Here is a 23521-nt window from a genome sequence, read left to right on the forward strand (position 1 = left end):
AATATCTGAAGGAGAGCATGTTCCAGGTGTGTCATCGATTATAGAGACCATGATAGCAGAGTGAAACAATAACTACACCAGATCTAGAAATAGAGACAGTGTCTACTCACTCAAAAAAGAGAAAGCACAAGACGCCGATACAAAAGCAGACTAGGAAATACACAAGCTTTTGCGAATGAGAGAAAAGCATTCGGTCTTGGAAAGTTGTGCGCCGATCTGCTCCAAAAAATGCCGTGACAGATTCTTGGAGTACCAGCGACGGGAGCTTAACAGATGTTTTGGGGAGAGGATTGGAAGGACCAGCGCCAATTTGTACGGACTTGGGTAAGTAAAACAGAATGCAGAGAGCAGGGCGAAGGCATTCTTTCCAAGGAGAAAATTGCCTAGTCATGTACATGCAACTATACAATCAAACAGGAAGATGGAGTCTTCCATCCCGTGTGCAAAAAGTTCTTCCTTACTACTCTCGGATTCAAAGCTAATAATGGCAAACTGATAAGGAGCGCTTTCAAGGATGTCGGTGTTAACGAAAACAATGTCATAGAAGTACCCCTTGTTGACAATCGTGGACGTCATAGTCCCTGGCACAAGATTGACCACAGCATTATCCATGAACACATAGAGAAATATAAAGCAAGCATTATTCATTATAGACGTGAGAACGCGCCTTTCAGGAGATATTTACCATCTGATCTGATCATCAATGATATGCACGAAAACTTTTTGCGGAGTCACTGGAAAAGCCATATCAAAGAAACTCTACTATTCTGCATTTAAAGAACTTAACATCACACGAGCTGTACTTGGTCAAGAAGAATGTGAAAAATGCAAGTCCTTCTTGTTGCACAAACAACTATGCAACTGTGAAGAAAGGTGTGAACCGTGTGCCGAAAAAATCATCCATCGGAAACGATACAGAAATGCAAGAAAGAGGTATCAACGGGATGCAGATAAGAGCGAAAACGCCAACACAGCCCATCCAGTGTTTGCCGCTGATCTGCAAAGAGTAATTTTACTGCCGAGAATGAATCAGTCTAACAGAATCATTTTCACAAGCAGATTGGTCTTATTCAATGAGACATTTGCACCAATGGGCTGCAAAAAAAAAAGTGAAAAGGACATTGCCGTGATATGGAATGAATCAATTTCAGGACGAAAAGATGAAGACCTTGCATCAGCTTCTTACCACTTCCTAATATATAAGCGTGATGCCGAATCTGTGACACTCTGACTGGATAACTGTAGCGCCCAAGATATAAATTGTACCCTTTATACTATGTTACTTCATCTTGTAAATGATTAGACTACTACGAGTACAAAAGTAAGCACCATCACAATCAACTATTTCGAGCCTGGTCATACTTTTATGGCAGCTGACTCCACCCATGCCGGAATCCAAAGAGTTCTGAGACAGAAAGACGGCAAAATATTTAATCTCAATGAATTTGAACAATGTGTCGTAGAAGCAGGCTGCCAGACAATGCCGTTGAGGTTTAATGACTTTTTCTGGAGTCAGTTGAGCAAAGCTGACAATCGTCCCTACCTAGCTAAGGTTGTTTGTGCTGAATTCAGGCGAGGGTCACCAAAGACACTCTTCTTCAAAATAGCTTTGAAGAAGATACCTTCAACGAATGTGACATTATGAAACGCGGATTTGCTTGTACGCCAAAGTTTCGTACAAAATCCAGGGGTGTAGGATTTAAAAGAAGGATGAGATCGTGAAACAACTTGTGGGTTTGACGCCCCCCCCCCCCCCAATAGACGAAAGTACTGGATAGACCTACCAACCAGCTCCACGAGTAAAAATCTTTGCAAATCCTACAGGTGAATGTCCTTTCATAATTCACTGACTAGTTGGAAACGTTGACCTTCCAAACAATGTGTACGAGCACGCAACGTTTACACCAAAGTAATGATTCAATTCATTATCTGCTAAAGAGAAGAGATGGAATGTATAATATGTATGTGATAATATTAGCAATGATTACAAAAGCAAACTCCATGTTAGTGAACTATAACGAAAGAGGGAGAGAAAGAGAGTTAGTACTAGTTATACAAATAATGCTAATCAAATCACTGCAAATGAAAATATGAAAATTTACATGACTGGTGCGATTGTTCTGAAATAAAGCATGTTCAGCTTGATATCCTATATGTTTTTGATTGGTTTCTTCCGATTATTCTAGGGACCTGTGATTATGATGTTTTTGCTTATTATAGCTTAACATTGGGCGATATGCGTCCTCACATGACACTGTATATCAATATGCACATTACCGCTAAATTAGCCCATGTCTATGACAAACAGACGCAAAAACAATATGCGTCCGTTTGTCACACACTGGATACACATCCGAAAGTGCGATGGACGCATAATATTTTTGCGTCTATCTGTGAAAGACATGTGTCAATCAATTTTCAATCATGGATTTGGCAAAAGGTCTTTTGGTGAATTACACAGTTGATACAAATATTTTAGTTTTCAAGTTCCATGAATAAAATAACAAAAAAAATTATCTTTAATTACCTATTAATTCTTTTAGATTCGAGCCAATAGTTACAATGTTATTAAGTAAAACAGTTTTTTGCGTTTCCTGAAAAAGTAGGTTTTCCCGTTATGCGTCTTTTTCTCATATCACGGCAGAGTTGGCAGAACACTCGATTCACAATCAAAGGGAAGGAGATCGATCCCAGGTGTAGTCTCGTGATTTGAGTAAGCAGTAAATATCTTCTCCCATTCTGCTGAATCACGAACTGTTCGCCAATTTAGGTTGTATAATTTGGCAGCACATTTGCAGCCTATCCCTCCAGATATAACGAAATCGACCGCTTTCACCGTATCTGCATGGTCATACGACACCGTATTTTCGTGTAATTCATCACCCTGATTAGCCAATCTCTATAGAAAAAGGAGAGAAACGTGAACATAAATCCCTTCTAGATCCGGCTTTAAAGCATGGGCAGACATAAGTAACATAATGCAGGCCTACAATACGGCTTATTATTCAAACAGGATTAATAGGCTACACACTTCCAAGAATTTTGGATTATGTGATTTTCTAAGAAAAACAAAAGTATACCCAAAAAAAAAAAAATGGATAAGGATATAACTATTTACTTGAAATGATAGCTGGGGTCTTTATTTGTAAAATAAAACCATTGACATCGGATTTTGATTAAATATTTTCACACAAAAAAGTCACAAGAAATTCGAAATCTGTAGGGTGTGGAATTTCCCTGACATTTATAAATCTAAAATAGGCACTTAAGGCATCTAGAACAGGTTTGGGGGTAAATTTTACATGTCCGATGATTGATTAAGCATTTCTAGCTTGTGCTTCAAAGTTGAAGAAAATTTAACAATATTTTGCAATATTCGAAAACAATGAGTGTTGCACTTACCTTCAATGGGCTTGTAAAAGCTTGAAGTAGATATAATGAATGTGGGTGTGGAATTACCCCTAGTGTGTAATCGCCCCACCTTACCAATGCAGCTAGACAAAGAAATAATAGCACGTGGTGTGTATCAAAATGCACAAACACACACATATGTAAGACACGCATGCTCACGTCATGACCCATCACCCGGGCATTTTAATGGCCGATATGCGCATGTAATGAGCGTTGACCAATCAGAATCATTCATTTGTAAGGTTGTCAGGGAAACCTTGACTTGTTTACAGTTTTTAAAGTTCATTGTTGTTTGAACCATGAAATTGTGGAAACTGTCATCATTTCTCTGAGATAGATAAAGACACGTGGTATCTTACACGCTATTGGGCTGAGGAAAAGACTCAGTATTACTAAGCCTTGGAAAGGGTGGCTATCTGAGAGAAAGTCAACTCTCGTTTTGAATGTTTCACTGATAGTTGTATTCTTTAACTTGAAATTTATTTAACTTACCGTCAATGTTTATGTTGAATTATTATGTTTTCATGTGGAAAAATATTTGTAGTTTCTGAAACAACCAAAAACTGAAATTTGATAATTTTGACCATGTCCACTTTAAAACCGTTTTCTTCGTTTTCCAAATCCCGACTTAATACCGCTTCGAGGCGTAGGGTCACAAATTCGTCTCCACATCTCCCTGTTCTTTATCCCTGCTGGTCCTTTAATTTCTCATATTTGACCATGGACATTTTAGAAAATTAATCAATTCTTCAGAGCCGTACAGCCTCGTGGCCAATGAACCCAGGATTTATCGCCGTCTCTTTTGCAGTAAAATGACGCAACAAATTCCTTACAGAAAATGCCTGTCCATCATCCAAATCGTTCTTCTTCCCAAATAAATATCATCCCCCTTACCAAAAAAAATAATTGAGCGCAATATCCACTAAACGTGCTCAAGGCGCTTTACAAATGGTTCATGACCAACAGCAAAACGTAACATGTTGAACGAGACAAGACGCCTTTTAGGTGATATTACAAGTTTTTATTTCGATAGAGACAACGCTGTTGACGGCAAGGTACTCATTTTACACCTGAGTACGGTGAGAGAATGTGAGAAAAGAGCATTTTCCAAGGACTCAATTATGCACCGAGTCAGGCTCGAACCCAGGAGCTTCCGAGCTGAAAGAGAGTGACTTACCAACGAAAAAGACTCATCCACCCAACAATCATGGCTTGGTGAAAAGGTTAGAAAAAAAAAGAACAACTGATGATGAAACAAAGCAAAAGAAATAAATAAAAAAACAAACTTTAATGCCCTCCATAAAGGGTTATCGTGGCTCAGAGGTACGGTCCGTTCTTCGTACCAGAAAGGTACCGAGTTCGATCACCCGCCGCTGCACTGTGTGGCCTTGAGCAAGTCACCTCGCCTTGCTTAGCTCAATTTTCGGATTTGCACTGCGGCTGACGCCTGGGTTATTCCAGTCTTCCCTTGGAATAGAACCAAGAGACCAGTTTCCCCTATGAGATGACTAAAGGGAATTTTATTTTTTATTTTATATTTTAAAAAATACAAACCTCCTCTCAAAAACAAAACAACAAACAAACAAACAAACAAACCAAACAACAACAACAACAAAAATAAACTTCCCCCCAAAAAGAATCAAAAACAAACCCGATAGCCTCAACAACCAACACTGATAGCCCATTTGGCGGCTGAGAGGCGCGTGCTCTTCATATTGAGCTATCGACATCCCCTGCAATAATGACGTCATAAGACTCATTACTTAAAGCTGTCTGGCGTCAATCTCTCTAATTAATTGGATTGACGAGTATCAATAACATGTTATGTGTCAACGTCTTTCACATTTCACGCCATCTTGCCCGCTTATAGCTTCCTCCTTTATTTTTCCATTTCGTCCCCCCCCCCACCTCCCTCTTCATCTATCTATCTATCTTTCTGTCTATCTATCTATCTATCTATCTATCTATCTATCTATCTATCTATCTATCTATCTATCTATATCTCTGTCTATCTATCTGGTTATCTATCAATCTTTCTATCTATCTATCTATCTATCTATCTATCTATCTATCTATCTATCTATCTATCTATCTATCTATCTATCTATCTATCTATCTATCTATCTATCTTATCTATCTATCTATCTATCTATCTATCTATATCTCCTCTATCTATCTGTTTTCTATTATCTATCTATCTATCTATCTATCTATCTATCTATCTATCTATCTATCTATCTATACTATCATATATATTATATATATATATATATTATATATATATATATATATATCCATCATTCCACATCTCCTTATCAAACATTCCCCTTTTCTCCGTTTTTGCAAATGATGACACTTCCGATTGCCGAATATGACCGTAATGGATATCCATACTTTCTCAAAGTTTCCTGTCAACACTAATTCAAAGTTCAAATAGTGACGTAGTCACGGGGACAACTCTAGGCCGAATTCCCTTCATTAAGGTCTGTCTGGGAGAGATATCTACAAACAAAATAAACATTAAAATCCAATCAATAAAACAAAGACCAAACAAACAAATAAATAAACAAACAAAACAAACCAAAACCAGATACAAAACAACCCCCCCCCCCCCCCCCCCCCCCCTAAAACAAAACGTCTAAGTCCAAAAACGAGGGTCCCTATTCCCATTTGCTAGAGAATCATCCAAGCATCGAATAAAGGGTATCGATACCAAGTGTAATCGAATTTTTCCCCGCAAACCCACCCCCATCCCTCAAACACTATCTACTAAGAAGTATATTGAATAGTTAAGTCTGTATATTCTGTTAATTATCGCGGAAATTACTTTACGATAGACTGGCATGCTATCCAAGCATGAAATTACAATTGTCCATTTAACCATATAGACACCGGATAAACTCCAACTCCTTGGGTTTTATTTACTTTTATTACCGTAATTTTCTTTTGAAGAACAAGAAATTTGTTGAATGAATAGTCAATAAGCGTTAAAAGTTAGTTTTAAAAGCCCATTATCACGTGATCAATACGATACGATGCAAACAAACCCGGAGTGCATTTTCTAATATCAAATCTGAATCGAACAAATATAAAACAGGAAATAAATGAATACTGACGGAAGTACTGTTTGCTGGGGATGATGATGAGGATGAAGATGATGATGATGATGATGATGATGACGACGATGATGATGATGATGATGATGATGATGATGATGATGATGATGATGATGATGATGATGATGATGATGATGATGATGATAATGATGACGACGATGATGATGATGATGATGACAATGATAATGATGACGATGATGATGATGATTTTGTTTGTTATGAAATAAACTCCAAGACAGCAGTTTTGATCGATTTGAATACGAAATCAGAATGTATGGTACGCGTCTCATTAGTGAAATGGCTGAAGGGCATCGAGGAAAGAAGTCAACGATAGAACACAATACATCTGGGAAGCCACTTACTGGGTGTGTAGAGTTTGATTTAACACCAAACATAACACATCTGGCATAGAGAAGCCACTTACTGGGTGTGTAGAGTTTGATTTAACGCCAAACATAACACATCTGGCAGAGGGAAGCCACTTACTGGGTGTGTAGAGTTTGATTTAACGCCAAACATAACACATCTGGCATAGAGAAGCCACTTACTGGGTGTGTAGAGTTTGATTTAACGCCAAACATAACACATCTGGCATAGAGAAGCCACTTACTGGGTGTGTAGAGTTTGATTTAACGCCAAACATAATACATCTGGCATAGGGAAGCCACTTACTGGGTGTGTAGAGTTTGATTTAACGCCAATGTTACTGCTGAAGGCTTGAAGAAATCCATGATGACAATAATGAAATGAAATATTGCTTTGATTAAATTTACTTAGACCGACGTATACATATATGCAGGTCTGACATCCGAATTCACTTATGAGCCTATTTTAACATTGTTGTAATGGAAAATATTTTGCGTCATTTTTGAGATTTGCATTACAACAATGAGCCCATAAGGAATTGGGTTATCAGACCTGTAATAATAAGTGCACGTCGACTTAGACATATTGAATGAGTGTTAGCAGTTTCCTCCTTTGATCTTTTTGAGCTTGAGCTTTTATATAGCGCAATATCCACTAAACGTGCTCAAAGCACTATACAAGGGATCCCTGGCCAACAGCAATACTTAACATGTAGGACATGACACGACGCCTTTTAGGCGATATTACAATTTTTTTTTCAGACGGGGGACAACGCTGTTGACGGTCAGGTACTCATTTTACACATGAGTACGATGAGAGAATGTGAATAAAAAGCCTTTTCCAAGGACCCAACTATGCGTCGAGCGAGGCTCGAACCCTGGACCTTCCGATCCGAAAGCGAGTGTCATACCACAAGACCACGACATAGCCGCCAGAGCTGACAACAAATCACAATGAACGGGACAAGAGACGCATGCGCACAACCAACATGACGTTCTCTCTCTAATAACTTTTCCGCCGGTGACGTCACAGACTATGGGTGACTATGGACGCTACTCTTCCGCTAATCTCATTCCCTATAGACGAATGAGAGATAACAAGATGACAGTCTTAGGGGCAGATACTTGAAGTTTCCTTGCGCATGTTTATGACCACCAAAATATTTTCTTTAAATTATGGAAAGATAAATTTAAAAAATTAATAAAAATCCCTTTAGTTATCCAATAGGGGAAATTTGTCTCTAGGGTCTATTCCAAGAGAAAACTGGAATAACCCGGGGGTCAGTCGCAGTGCAGCGCCGCAAATTGAGCTAGGGTAGAGGTGACTTAATGCGGATCGACAACTGTCCTTTTTCGACACATAGTAAGGAAAGAAAGATGAATACTGGAAGTTGTGGAAAATACCTGTAAACGCGGCCGGGAGACAAAGAAACACTCATAACCAACTGAAGGCTCACCACCTAACAATCAGAGCTTTGAAAAAGCAAGAGACAGGAGATAGAGAGAGATAATCATGCAGTATCCGAGCCTGGACCAGGCATGGAACCTAGAAGAAGAAGAAGAGGACTTGTTCAGGCCACATAGCACAACGGCGTGATCGAACGCGGTACCTTTGGTACGAAGTAAAAACCGTAACTGAGCGTACCAAGCCCCCTTTCGACTCCTTTCAGATCTACAGCACAATGATGTTATTGCCATCTGTAAATGTTTACATTGCGCTTACCATGGTACGGAGTGGAAACAAATAAATAATAAACTATAGTGTGATGCCAAATTACTGGTTCCAATCTCACTGGAAGTGTGAAACAAGTCCTCCGGAGGACTGGATACATATAGTGTGCAACTGACTTTCTCTTTTGAAAGTGATGACATCTTATTTTCTAGCCTAAATATGTGAGGCTGGCTGAGAAAACCCGGGAAGATCCGGCAGGCTTCGATTCGAGATACGAGCCAAAATCAAAGATAAAGTGTTTCCCATAGCAACAAATTCTATTCAGAAAAAAATTCATATTTGGATTCTAATAGATAAAGAGCGAAATTTTAAAGTGGTAAATGATCAGAAAGATGTTGTCTACATTGCGCATCTCCGGTTTTCTCGGCCATCACACATATATGCTGGTCATCAAAAAAGATCACCCATCCTTGCTCTTCTCCGTCCCGTCCCGTAATCATAAGAATCTGTCTATACATCCTGCTACTGCTAAAGAATTATATTGGCAATTGCCTAAAAAATAAACTTTTGAAATTTGAACTCAAATAGTTCTGATTCAATATTATGCAACCTATTAGTTTTTAAAATGAATCATCCGGAGGAATGTTACATACAACATAAACACTTCCAATGGGAAGAAAGGAAGGTGTGACATCACAACTCACGTGCAAAAAATGATGGCTTCTGTATTCGAAGGGTTTTGATGAAACAAATTATATTTATCGATAAAATCATCAAGATGGTCTAATCAATCTCATGATACAACCAAACCATCTTCACGTCAATAGGATTCAATAGCCTAATTTCACGTCCGCCAAACAACCAGCAGCTTGGTTCTAAACAAAATAAAATCTGTACTTTTCATACTTCCTGCTGGCTAGAACTCTTTCATATTTCATGATCACAATATAATAAAAGTCAAAACATGATCAGATTTATAATGTTTTTCTCCTCTGGATACACTTTTATGCGAGTCCGAGAAGTATTTCATAAAGATGTCCGCCATTGTTTCGATAGTTTAGAACCAGTTATTAAGTTACGATGCGTCATTACGATGGAAGTGGCGTCACGACTGTTGAAGCCTATTGTAAACACCATACAAATCTGCTGACGACGGATCCAGCGCCATCGGAGCATTAGTGTTCCAAACACGATCCTATTTTCCAAAATGACCCAATTCTATTTATAATGTGTCTTTGTGAGGCAAGATCTCAATTTTCTCTATATTTTGTATCCTTCTTTGAATTCATCTTTTTATTTCATCGCCCACATCAGACACATACTAGATAATAAAAGTTCCATTACGCCCAAACAAGTGACACAATGGCGATCAGAAATCCCCATTAGGTTAATTGACCAGTTTGGGTGATTCGTCTTTAAAATTAGGCGTATCTTTATTGATTATTTGGTGTTGATGTATTCTATGTAGCCTTTCATCTTTGTAGGAATCTAAGAAAACAAAGGTTTGGATGAAACATTGTCACATAAAAGAGAAAGAAAATACGAGAATGATCCTAAAAAATAATATTATTATTATAATATTTATTATTATTATTTATTATTATTATTATTATTATTATTATTATTATTATTATATTATTATTATTATTATAATAATAATAATAATAATAATAATAATAATAATAATAATAATAATAATAATAATGATATTAATGGTAATAATAATAGGTATAGTAATAATAATAATGATAATAATAATAATAATAATATAATATAATAATAATAATAATAATAATAATAATTAATAATATAATAAGGTTCTTTACTCACATTTTCTCACCGTACTCAGGTGTATAATGAGTACTTGGCCGTTGACGGCTTTGTCTCTGGCGGGAAAAAAATGTATTATCGCCTAACAGGCGTCATGGCCCGTTCGACCTGACATGTTACTTGTTACTGTTGGTCAGTGACCCTTTGTAAAGCACTTTGAGCATTACAGAAAGCCAGCATGGGCACAGCTGCACTGACCATGATCTAAGAGTCTGCTCCACAGATGCTGTGGAGTGGGTTCGGTGTTGGAGCGACAATCTATGATGATAAGCACGTTTAGTGGATATTTCTCTTTATAAAAGCTCACGTTTTTGGGTGTTTTTTTTTTTGCGATAGCGTAGAACTCTGAGCTACTACTGCATTTTCTCCGAGATGTACCAAATGATGAAATGGTTTTCCGATGTACGAGTCCCAATCATTGTGGTACAAAATTGATTGAGGTCAATAAGGTCATGGCAGAATTGGGAGGATGCATGGCAGGGAATGGAAAAAAAAAGGGGGGGGGGGGGTTGGGAGCAGGGGAAGGGGGGGGGGGAAAGAAGAGTGATCGAATAAGGAAAGGGAGGAAGAGATGGATGGATGGAAAAGGAGAGTATGATTTGATAGGGTCGGATTTTGGAAGTTAGTGATACAAGATGAATTCTATTTCATACTGTTTGGAAATGGACTTCCGGCGGCGACAAGAGACGTTGGATTTGCATTCATGCACACCAAAAAAAATATTTTAAATCGCAAGTCAGCTGTCTTTTACAGCTAATTTTGCACCAATAAAATGTGAGCAAATATTCTGCAATCGAATAAAATCTTTATTAATTCAACGCGTTCAAAGTATGAATGATTCAACGATTACGTATTTACTAAGAAATAATAGGGTTTTCCAATGGGAGAGATGGAATAAATGAGTATTTGTCTCACATCTAGCGATGTCTCTGACATAAAATGATTTCTCCTTCTTCTTCTTCTTTTTCCTGCATATCTGCAAACCACCTGGGCTGAATTGTCACAGAATTTGGTGCGCATGTTGGTGTTTAGGGTGTCTCTGAACTGTTTAATGTTTTCAGAGCTAACAACATCCGCAGAAAGACTGTTCCAAATTCTAATCGTTGATGGAAATAACGATTACTCATGGCAATGTACTCTGGAGTGTGTAATGTGGAATCTGTGGTCTTGTCGTCTGGGTTTTCTCCCTTGTTGTTGCATGTTCGGGATCGTGATGAACTTCAAAATGCACGGCAACACATTGAGGGCAATACTGCATCAAATATTTTGATTAATGCTCGCAAATAGACTTCAACAGATGTGACGTCACTTCCCTCGTAAATGACGCATAGTAACTAAGTAACTGGTTCTAAACTATCGGAACAATGGCGGATGCCCTTATGAAATACTTCTCCGACGAGCATAAAACTGTATCCAGAGGAGAAAAACATTATAAATCTGATCATGTTTTGACTTTTATACATTCTGATCAAATGACATGTGAAAAAGTTCTAGCCAGCATAACAAATAAAAGTAACGATTTTCTTTGTTTAGAACCAAGCTTCTCGTTACCGGGTTGACGTGACATCAGACTATTGAATCCTATTGGAGGTCCACTCCATTTTAATGGCAGGCATGTTGTGAACGTGGTTATGTTAGAGTTCATTTAGTGGACATTGCAAGTTTTAAGATTTATTTGTTCATTTCTTTCTATGCCCCCCCTCCCCCAGTTTTCAAAACGATGTCAACCAGTGCAGCGTACTCCTTATCACGGATGATCATGATTTCAAAACGTGTACAACGATGATATTTCATATTCGATACATTATGACGATATCGATTATTTGCCTTGCCCAGCCCATACTAGAGTATCGCCAAATAAACTGTAAGGGGAGGGGGTGGGCGGGGGGGGGGGGGGGGTTGGGGGGGGGGGGCTGCGAAACCAGACCAAAAATGTTTCGATACTCTCTAGGGAACGTAGTGGCGAGTTCTCCGGTCACTAGACATTTTTTTCCGGATATTGAGCTAGACTAACTCGCTAATCACGTTGTGTTGTTGTAGCCAGTATTTTTTGGAGAAAGTAATCGGTTCTCTTTATCGTATTTGGCACCTTTTCCCAGTACGAACTGGCATGCGTTGGATCTCCTTTACAAGTTAAGCGATGTCGTGAAACCGATAGCTGAATACCGTTTAATTACCTAGGAAGATCTGGTAAAAGCTATTTTTAGAAACAAAACTTGGCCACATGGTAGGACCGCGACTTGAACTTTGATTCCATGTTTATTGCTTAAAATATGAACATTAATATAGAGCATTTTCACGGATTTACCATGCTCAATGTGCTTCATAATGTTCATTTATTCCCCCAGCAGGCCAAAAGGAACCATATTTCCAGTTCATACAGGACCAACACACAAAACTATGTGTAACCTTGAAGGTTTATAGTCTGGTTAATACAGTTTAGTGAAAATTATAAACATGGATGGCAAAACATAATGACAAAGATCTAAGCGACGTCAACTTTGTTCTATCTATATTTCCGGTAGCAATGTTGTGAGTTTTTAGCCATACGCACAGCATTTATAGCCACAAAGACGAGACTTAGGATTGATTTTTGTACGTAATGATGGAGAATAAATCCAATTTCTTACAATTGCAAACATCTCAAAGTTCAGATATTCGATGGTCGGTGGATCAAACCTCTGAAGTCCCGATTATCAAGATCGGTGGATCAAACCTCTGAAGTCTACATACGAGCTTTGCGCAACATGTTTTATTTATGACGTTGTCATCAGAGGTCTGATCTGCCTAAAATTAACTAAAACATGGTGCCCAAAGCTTGTATTTAGACTTCAGAGCTTTAATCCGCCGATCGTGAAAATCGAAACTTCAGAGTTTTGATCCGCAGATAGTTCTATATAAACTTTTCATTGTCTAATTCACCGTTTTGATTCGGTGGGTCACATTTGTTTCCAACGTTTCTTAAAGTGACAAAAAATATTTAAAAAATCACTTTCTAGTTTCTGGTCCACCCCAATATAATACCGTAATGAAACGATAAGTCACAAATCTGTTTTTTCAGATTACTGATATAACTATAATAACACCGTTTCAGTGAAATCTTACATTGGAACTGGGTGAATGCATTATTTTTAACAATGGGGGCGATCTATAGATGAGTAGCTGTACAAGAATTGGACGTTTTTTAAATAAATGTAAACACGTTGCTTTGTTTATGAAAGTTGTAAATATTCCCATAAGTCAAGCTGAACAAAATGATCAATTGTGACGTTGGATATTTCTCAAACTGTGAACACTTTTCACTATGTGGGTCATTTTGAGCACACTTTGAAATGTGACCAATGACCTCGAGCACATGGAAAGGTAATATTATAGATCATCCCCATTCAGTCCCTTGTTTTGGTGGACAAAGAATAATAACAAAGACTTTTCCTCTCGGAACTGGTATCGAATAGACAGGTAGATAACCACGCCTCTCGGACAATCGTCATAATGCAAACAATGCAGTGATTGGTAAACACAGCAAACTACACATGTTTTACTATCGATGTTTGTGCTTAAGTAAAATACTCCTGTTCTACCGCTTGATCAATAGATAGTTCGAAGATGACGTCACTCAGGTCTTGTTATTGTTTTTTGCCATCCGCATTTATGAGTAATGCTCATTGAATTGTATCAATCCGACTATAAACGTTCATGGATACACACAGATTTGTGTGTTGGCCACTTTTACTTCCGGATGGCAATGTCGTGAACTTCTTAGCCAAGTGCATACTACCTATAGATAGTTCGAAGATGACGTCACTCAGGTCTTTGTTATTGTTTTTTGCCATCCGCGTTTATGAGTAATGCTCACTGAACTGTATTAACCTGACTATAAACGTTCATGGATACACACAGTTTTGTATGTTGGTCCGTTATACTTCCGGATGGCAATGTTATGAGCTTCTTAGCCTAGCGCATACTATCTATAGAACCAACACAGAAAATTATGTGTAAACCTAAACGTTTATAATCTGATCAAGAAAATCGTGTGATAACTAGTCACCCAGCTGGCGGTATAAAAACAATAACAATGATCAGCGAGGGGTCGATTTCATTCACGTAACTGTAAAAAAACAACCAACTATGTTTGTCCGAGCACGTTTGAGGGTGTGTCACAAATTTCATGTTTTGATTGGTCAAAAATCTACTGGTTAATTGTTGGGGGGGGGGGGGGTTGATGTTTTAATGAATTCTTGTAACAACAAGATATGAAGTGAGTAGAAAAGTGCCAGAAGACAATAGAGAATAAAAAAATTTTTTCGCGGCGGTGGTGGGGTTTGAACCTGCGACCTTATTGGTACGACAACTCCGCCTGGCAGGTGAGAGCGTGGCTCTACCGTGTGAGCTATCCACGAACACAAAAATATTCGTTTCAAACCCAAAGTCATTTCTAGATCCCTCTCTCACCCACTTCTTGAGAACGCCGATTCGTTCGCCACCATCGCGAAGTAATTTTGACCAGCAGTTAAGCTTAATAGCCAATATTCTCATCACAAACATATAACATAGAAACGATTGAGACATTGAGTATGCTCCGGTGTATGGGGTGAATTTTTAATTCAGAAAAGTGAGTGGAGCAGGCACTTATGTTGGTAACAACAAGATATGAAGTGAGTAGAAAAGTGCCAGAAGACAATAGAGAATAAAAATTTTTTTTCCGCGGCGGTGGTGGGGTTTGAACCTGCGACCTTATTGGTACGACAACTCCGCCTGGCAGGTGAGAGCGTGGCTCTACCGTGTGAGCTATCCACGAACACAAAAATATTCGTTTCAAACCCAAAGTCATTTCTAGATCCCTCTCTCACCCACTTCTTGAGATCGCCGATTCGTTCGCCACCATCGCGAAGTAATTTTGACCAGCAGTTAAGCTTAATAGCCAATATTCTCATCACAAACATATAACATAGAAACGATTGAGACATTGAGTATGCTCCGGTGTATGGGGTGAATTTTTAATTCAGAAAAGTGAGTGGAGCAGGCACTTATGTTGGTAACAACAAGATATGAAGTGAGTAGAAAAGTGCCAGAAGACAATAGAGAATAAAAATTTTTTTTCGCGGCGGTGGTGGGGTTTGAACCTGCGACCTTATTGGTACGACAACTCCGCCTGGCAGGTGAGAGCGTGGCTCTACCGTGTGAGCTATCCACGAACACAAAAATATTCGTTTCAAACCCAAAGTCATTTCTAGATCCCTCTCTCACCCACTTCTTGAGATCGCCGATTCGTTCGCCACCATCGCGAAGTAATTTTGACCAGCAGTTAAGCTTAATAGCCAATATTCTCATCACAAACATATAACATAGAAACGATTGAGACATTGAGTATGCTCCGGTGTATGGGATGAATTTTTAATTCAGAAAAGTGAGTGGAGCAGGCACTTATGTTGGTAACAACAAGATATGAAGTGAGTAGAAAAGTGCCAGAAGACAATAGAGAATAAAAAATTTTTTTCGCGGCGGTGGTTGGGTTTGAACCTGCGACCTTATTGGTACGACAACTCCGCCTGGCAGGTGAGAGCGTGGCTCTACCGTGTGAGCTATCCACGAACACAAAAATATTCGTTTCAAACCCAAAGTCATTTCTAGATCCCTCTCTCACCCACTTCTTGAGATCGCCGATTCGTTCGCCACCATCGCGAAGTAATTTTGACCAGCAGTTAAGCTTAATAGCCAATATTCTCATCACAAACATATAACATAGAAACGATTGAGACATTGAGTATGCTCCGGTGTATGGGGTGAATTTTTAATTCAGAAAAGTGAGTGGAGCAGGCACTTATGTTGGTAACAACAAGATATGAAGTGAGTAGAAAAGTGCCAGAAGACAATAGAGAATAAAAATTTTTTTTTCCCGCGGCGGTGGTGGGTTTGAACCTGCGACCTTATTGGTACGACAACTCCGCCTGGCAGGTGAGAGCGTGGCTCTAACCGTGTGAGCTATCCACGAACACAAAAATATTCGTTTCAAACCCAAGTCATTTCTAGATCCCTCTCTCACCCACTTCTTGAGATCGCCGATTCGTTCGCCACCATCGCGAAGTAATTTTGACCAGCAGTTAAGCTTAATAGCCAAGATTCTCATCACAAACATATAACATAGAAACGATTGAGACATTGAGTATGCTCCGGTGTATGGGGTGAATTTTTAATTCAGAAAAGTGAGTGGAGCAGGCACTTATGTTGGTCCGTTATACTTCGGCGATCTCAAGAAGTGGGTGAGAGAGGGATCTAGAAATGACTTTGGGTTTGAAACGAATATTTTTGTGTTCGTGGATAGCTCACACGGTAGAGCCACGCTCTCACCTGCCAGGCGGAGTTGTCGTACCAATAAGGTCGCAGGTTCAAACCCCACCACCGCCGCGAAAAAAAAATATTTTTATTCTCTATTGTCTTCTGGCACTTTTCTACTCACTTCATATCTTGTTGTTACCAACATAAGTGCCTGCTCCACTCACTTTTCTGAATTAAAAATTCACCCCATACACCGGAGCATACTCAATGTCTCAATCGTTTCTATGTTATATGTTTGTGATGAGAATATTGGCTATTAAGCTTAACTGCTGGTCAAAATTACTTCGCGATGGTGGCGAACGAATCGGCGATCTCAAGAAGTGGGTGAGAGAGGGATCTAGAAATGACTTTGGGTTTGAAACGAATATTTTTGTGTTCGTGGATAGCTCACACGGTAGAGCCACGCTCTCACCTGCCAGGCGGAGTTGTCGTACCAATAAGGTCGCAGGTTCAAACCCCACGACCGCCGCGGAAAAAAAATTTTTTATTCTCTATTGTCTTCTGGCACTTTTCTACTCACTTCATATCTTGTTGTTACCAACATAAGTGCCTGCTCCACTCACTTTTCTGAATTAAAAATTCACCCCATACACCGGAGCATACTCAATGTCTCAATCGTTTCTATGTTATATGTTTGTGATGAGAATATTGGCTATTAAGCTTAACTGCTGGTCAAAATTACTTCGCGATGGTGGCGAACGAATCGGCGATCTCAAGAAGTGGGTGAGAGAGGGATCTAGAAATGACTTTGGGTTTGAAACGAATATTTTTGTGTTCGTGGATAGCTCACACGGTAGAGCCACGCTCTCACCTGCCAGGCGGAGTTGTCGTACCAATAAGGTCGCAGGTTCAAACCCCACCACCGCCGCGAAAAATTTTTTTTATTCTCTATTGTCTTCTGGCACTTTTCTACTCACTTCATATCTTGTTGTTACCAACATAAGTGCCTGCTCCACTCACTTTTCTGAATTAAAAATTCACCCCATACACCGGAGCATACTCAATGTCTCAATCGTTTCTATGTTATATGTTTGTGATGAGAATATTGGCGATTAAGCTTAACTGCTGGTCAAAATTACTTCGCGATGGTGGCGAACGAATCGGCGATCTCAAGAAGTGGGTGAGAGAGGGATCTAGAAATGACTTTGGGTTTGAAACGAATATTTTTGTGTTCGTGGATAGCTCACACGGTAGAGCCACGCTCTCACCTGCCAGGCGGAGTTGTCGTACCAATAAGGTCGCAGGTTCAAACCCCACCACCGCCGCGAAAAATATTTTTTATTCTCTATTGTCTTCTGGCACTTTTCTACTCACTTCATATCTTGTTGTTACCAACATAAGTGCCTGCTCCACTCACTTTTCTGAATTAAAAATTCACCCCATACACCGGAGCATACTCAATGTCTCAATCGTTTCTATGTTATATGTTTGTGATGAGAATATTGGCTATTAAGCTTAACTGCTGGTCAAAATTACTTCGCGATGGTGGCGAACGAATCGGCGATCTCAAGAAGTGGGTGAGAGAGGGATCTAGAAATGACTTTGGGTTTGAAACGAATATTTTTGTGTTCGTGGATAGCTCACACGGTAGAGCCACGCTCTCACCTGCCAGGCGGAGTTGTCGTACCAATAAGGTCGCAGGTTCAAACCCCACCACCGCCGCGAAAAAAAAATTTTTTATTCTCTATTGTCTTCTGGCACTTTTCTACTCACTTCATATCTTGTTGTTACCAACATAAGTGCCTGCTCCACTTACTTTTCTGAATGAATTCTTGTGTGACTTTGTCAGTTTTGTTCATGTAGAAATCGATGAACCCTCCAAAATAATGTTTGCACGCGAGCTCTTCTCTTAAGAATGTTTATTGTGTAGGACACAACCAAGGTACATTATCTGTGATAAACCTAATAGGATTATATAGTCTGATATCACGTCCGCCCAGCAACGAGCAGCTTGGTTCTAAACAAAGAAAATCGGTACTTTTCATTCTTCATGCTGGCAAGAACTTTTTCACATGTCATGAAATCAGAATGTTTAAAAGTAAAAAAAAAAAAAAGCAATCAGATTTACATTTTTTTCTCTCCTCTAGATACACCTTTTGTTCGTCGGAGAAGTATTTCATAAGGGCGTCCGCCATTGTTCCGATAGTTTAGAACCAGCTACTAAGTTACTTTGCGTCATTACGAGGGAAGTGACGTCACGATTTTTGAATCCTATTGCACAGTTGTACATGACTTTTAAATGTATTGTCGGAGACAGCGATATATAGATAAAACGAAGTTGACGTCACTCGGGTCTTTGTTATTGCTTTTTTGCCATCCATGTTTATGAGTAATTTTCACTTAACTCTATTATCTAGATTCTAATACATAGAGTTTTGTGTGTTGGTCCGTTATTCTTCCGGATGGCAATGTTGTGAGCTTCTTAGCCAAGCGCATACTATCTAAAGAGATGAGAAACTTCTGAAGTGGCAATAGCGTTTTAATAGCAGACGATGCGTATCTATGTCTGGTCGTGTCAAGTCGGTAAACATCCTCTGTCTATAACATTATGTAATACAATTCGAATTTTGCACGCGTTTTCGCAGTTATATTCAGATGTGATTTCTTCTCACTAAAGTTTCTCAGGCAATAAAACTTTTTATGTATTTGTACGATTGATATAGCGGGAAGAAATGGTGTGTATTTTATTAAAACACATACCATCAATACACAATGCCATGTTTACCGACTTGACATTGAAACCCACATACGGAAGGAGCCCCTGAGTTTCATGTCTCCATCATTTTGGTCTCCGGTAATATTTTGTCCCCAATTTAATTGTGTCATTCGTGGAGCTTTTTTGGCCTGAAGCTATGGCTTTTAATTATGAAATCTTACCCCCCCCCCCCCCCCCCAGCCTCCTCTACCTCTTTTCCTCTCTATGCCAACCACCTTCTTCTCTTCCTCATTCTCTCTCCTCCTCTTCTTCCTTCAACTTCTCCTTCTCTTATCATATTCCTGCTCCTCCTCCTCCCCTTAATTTTCTCTTCTTCTTCTTCTTCTTCTTCTTCTTCTTCTTCTTCTTCTTCTTTCTTCTTTTCTTCTTCTTCTTTCTTCTTCTTCTTCTCTTCTTCTTCTTCTTCTTCTTCTTCTTTCTCTTCTTCTTCTTCTTCTTCTTCTTCTTCTTCTTCTTCTTCTCTTCTTCTTCTTCTTCTTCCTTCTTCTTCTTTTCTTCTTCTTCTTTCTTCTTCTTCTTCTTCTTCTTCTTCTTCTTTTCTTTTCTTCTTTCTTCTTCTTCTTCTTCTTCTTCTTCTTCATTCTTCCTTCTCTTCTTCTTCTTCTTCTCTTCTTCTTCTTCTTCTTCTTCTTCTTCTTCTTCTTCTTCTTCTTCTTCTTCTTTATCACCATGGCATTCATCCAAAACCACTAGATTAGAACTTACCACCTCTTAACAATAAAGCAACAAATTTCCCAACCACCATCGCTACTCCACCATCCCATCGGTCATCTAAATCCACCCGCCTTATCAAACCCACCATCACTGCGACCACAAGAAAATTCATTCCTGACCACAGCCACACTAAAACCTTAAGGGAAATCTTGATATACTCTCCCACCTCCTCGGCCACAGGGGGGAAGACAGGAAAACTGTCCCAAACTCCCCAAAGACAAGGACAGGGAACACATTAGTCCTGCCCGGACCATGATCAAAACCATAACGTTATTATTGTCACACCCAGTGTGCGACAGGGCGATTTTCCCCAAAATGATGACCATTGTTATTATGACAAACCCCAAATGAGAATAGTGTTGATTTCACAGTTATTTTGAGAGTGGGGCGAGACGGCCGAGTATTTAAGACATTACACTTCCACCCGGGAGATCCGGGCTCGAGCCCCGCTATCGCCATCTCGTTTGGTTTTTTTTCCTTGAAAAAGAGACGTAATTCTCACTTTGCCGCCCTGCACTGCGACTGACGTTTGGCATCTCTCGAGATAGACCCAAATGAAAAATTATTTTTGACTTTTTAAAAGAAGTTGACCAATATGACAACAAATAAAATATAACAAAGATAAAAAAAAAAACAACAACAAAAAAATCAACCAAAAAAAAAAAAAGAAAACAACAAATAAATCGAATTAAAAAAGAACAAAACAAAAACAACCCTGAACAAAAAAAAACAAAAAAAAAAAAACAAAACAAAAAGAACCAAACAACAACAACAAAAGAAAAAAAAACAACAACAAAAAAACAAAAACGAAATCAACCCTGAATAAAACAAAACAACAACCACCAAATTACAACAAAATATCTAACACAGAACTTTTCGAACCAAAAACCGTTCTTCAACCAACAACAAAAACGATTAGATTAAATTTAATTATTTTTGCGGCAAGCTGAAGAGGGGGTTTGCGCCCAAAACGTTTCGTCTTAAGTAGTGTATTTGTTCATTTTTGCAAGTGTAATATTCATTTCTATAAAATACTTCAAACACTCCACACTCCAGTTCAACAAATAATATTATTCAGATAATACTAAACATATTTTATTTTTTACAAAAATCTAATTTTTTTTGGCTTGAACAATAATGGGTGTCTTTTTTCCCCCCATTTTCTAACAGATTTGCCATTTTTCTAAGTCTTCGCCCCCCTTTTCCCCAGCCAGCATCTTCATAGGGCCCAACATCCCTCACTAACCAAGAAATCACCTCAATGACCAAGATTAATCCATCCGTTTGGGAGGGGCCAACCAGACAGCTAACATCTCAAAGAAAATAGGTGGGGGGATCAGATCGATGGCGTTGATTAGTTATGCATTTTTTTTTAAGTTATGCTGTTGATTATGTTGATGTTTGGTTTTAGAGATAGAATGAAAAGTATATGAGTTGAGTAAAGTAGTAGTTGTTTAGAGAAAGAAGTAGTAGTAGTAGTGTAGTAGTAGTAGTAGTAGTAGTAGTAGTAGTAGTTAGTAGTAGTAGTGTAGTAGTAGTAGTAGTAGTAGTAGTAGTAGATAGTAGTATTGTAGAGAAGAAGAAGAAGAAGAAGAAAGAAGAAGAAGAAGAAGAAGAAGAAGAAGAAGAAGAAGAAGAAGAAGAAGAAGGAGGAGGAGGAGGAGGAGGAGGAGGAGGAGGAGGAGGAGGAGGAGGAGGAGGAGAGGAAAAAAGTAATGGATGTTGGAGAAAAAGGAGACGGAGGAGGAAGAGGAGAAGGAGAAAGACAAAAGCGTAAGGTGAAGAAGAAAAACAATAAAAAGCAGAAAAGAAAAGGAAGAAGAAAAATAAATGTTCGAGAAAGCAATGAACGACGTCAGTTTGCTCCAAAAATTATAGCAAGGATGAGGCTTTATGTGGAGTCTCACAAATGAAAATGAACATAAATAATTACAAAGACAAACAGCCAGGAATGAGATAAACACACACACATACACACACAAACACACACACACACACACACACACACACACACACAAAACACATATTTAATTTATATCCACACAAAGGGGCAAATTTAAAATTATACTCATGTTTCATAACACGCACAAAAAAAAAAAAACTTGAGCTTGAGCTTTAATATAGCGCAATATCCACTAAACGTGCTCGAAGAGCTTTACAAAGGGTCCCTGGCTAACAGCAACACTTAACATATAGAACGAGACATGACGCCTGTTAGGTGATATTACAATTTTTACCGACAGAAATAATGCTGTTTACGGCCAGGTACTCAATTTACACCTGAGTACGATGAGAGAATGAGAGTAAAAGGTCTTTTCCAAGAACTCAACTATGCACCGAGCGAGGCTCGAACCCAGGACCTTCCGATCCGAAAGCGAGTGTCATACCACAAGACCATATAGCCGCACATACACACATAATAACTACAATTCAAAATAAATATTGAAAATTATACGAAAAACAGAGAATATCAAATATATTATAATACAGGAGCATCATCTATTTGTTATCATATATGCGACCCACCATCACAACCTGGTGTTATGTTGTGATGAAACAGAGAATGGATTAGAACTGATGAGACTTCACAAAAAATATTATTAATTCCAATCCATCAAAACGAAAGCAAGGAGTTTCTAAATCTAATCGAATCTCAATTGTTTAATTATAACCCCCCCCCCCCCCCCCCCCAACCCAACCAGTTTGGATGGCTCAGTCGGTAGTGCGACCACTCGTTGTTCTCTCTCTCTCTCTCTCTTTCTCTCTCTCTCTCACTCTTTTTTTTTCTCAGCCGGGCGGAGTGTTTCGTGTCAATTGGATCCCGCTTTTAATTCTCTGTTTTCATCTGGCACTTCTCCAGACCCTGTTTTTTTTCTGATGGTAGAATACACCAGCATTCGGTCTTGCATTCTTGTCCATGTCAACAAAAAGATAGTCCTGGCTTGTCTCTCGGTGCCTTTATGAAAGTTATCAATGGTCGGCGGATCAAACCTCTGAAGCCCTAATTTTCATGATCAGCGGATCAAAACTCTTGAGTTTACATACGGATGGAGAGAAAAATGAAGGGAGTAATTCTGACGAAACGTCGTTTGTTTTGTGTTGGTCCTTGATATATGAGTCACATTTACTCCCTTTATCTTTTACTCCATGTTATTGGCTTATTTAGGCACCTTTAGTTTTTTTGTTTTTTTTCTACATACGAACTTAGCGCACCATGTTTTAATTAATTTTGGGCGGATCAGACCTCTGAGCCGATCATGAAAATCGAGACCTCAGAGGTTTGATCCGCCAACCATCGTTATAATGCATTAACACTCTTCATAAAACGCTGACGTCATCATTTGAGCGCATTTTGGTGACG

The 23521-nt window shown here is 38.9% G+C and overlaps 1 protein-coding gene across 1 annotated transcript in view; it reads right to left on the minus strand.

Annotated features, from left to right (window-relative positions):
* Positions 1–23521, minus strand: part of LOC144957517 (uncharacterized) — a 123086-nt gene that overhangs the window by 81901 nt on the left and 17664 nt on the right. The window lies entirely within an intron of this gene.

This window comes from Berghia stephanieae, chromosome 12 (assembly GCF_034508935.2).
Source record: "Berghia stephanieae isolate SIO BIC M18660-M18661 chromosome 12, UCSD_Bste_1.3, whole genome shotgun sequence".
NCBI lineage: Eukaryota > Metazoa > Mollusca > Gastropoda > Nudibranchia > Aeolidiidae > Berghia > Berghia stephanieae.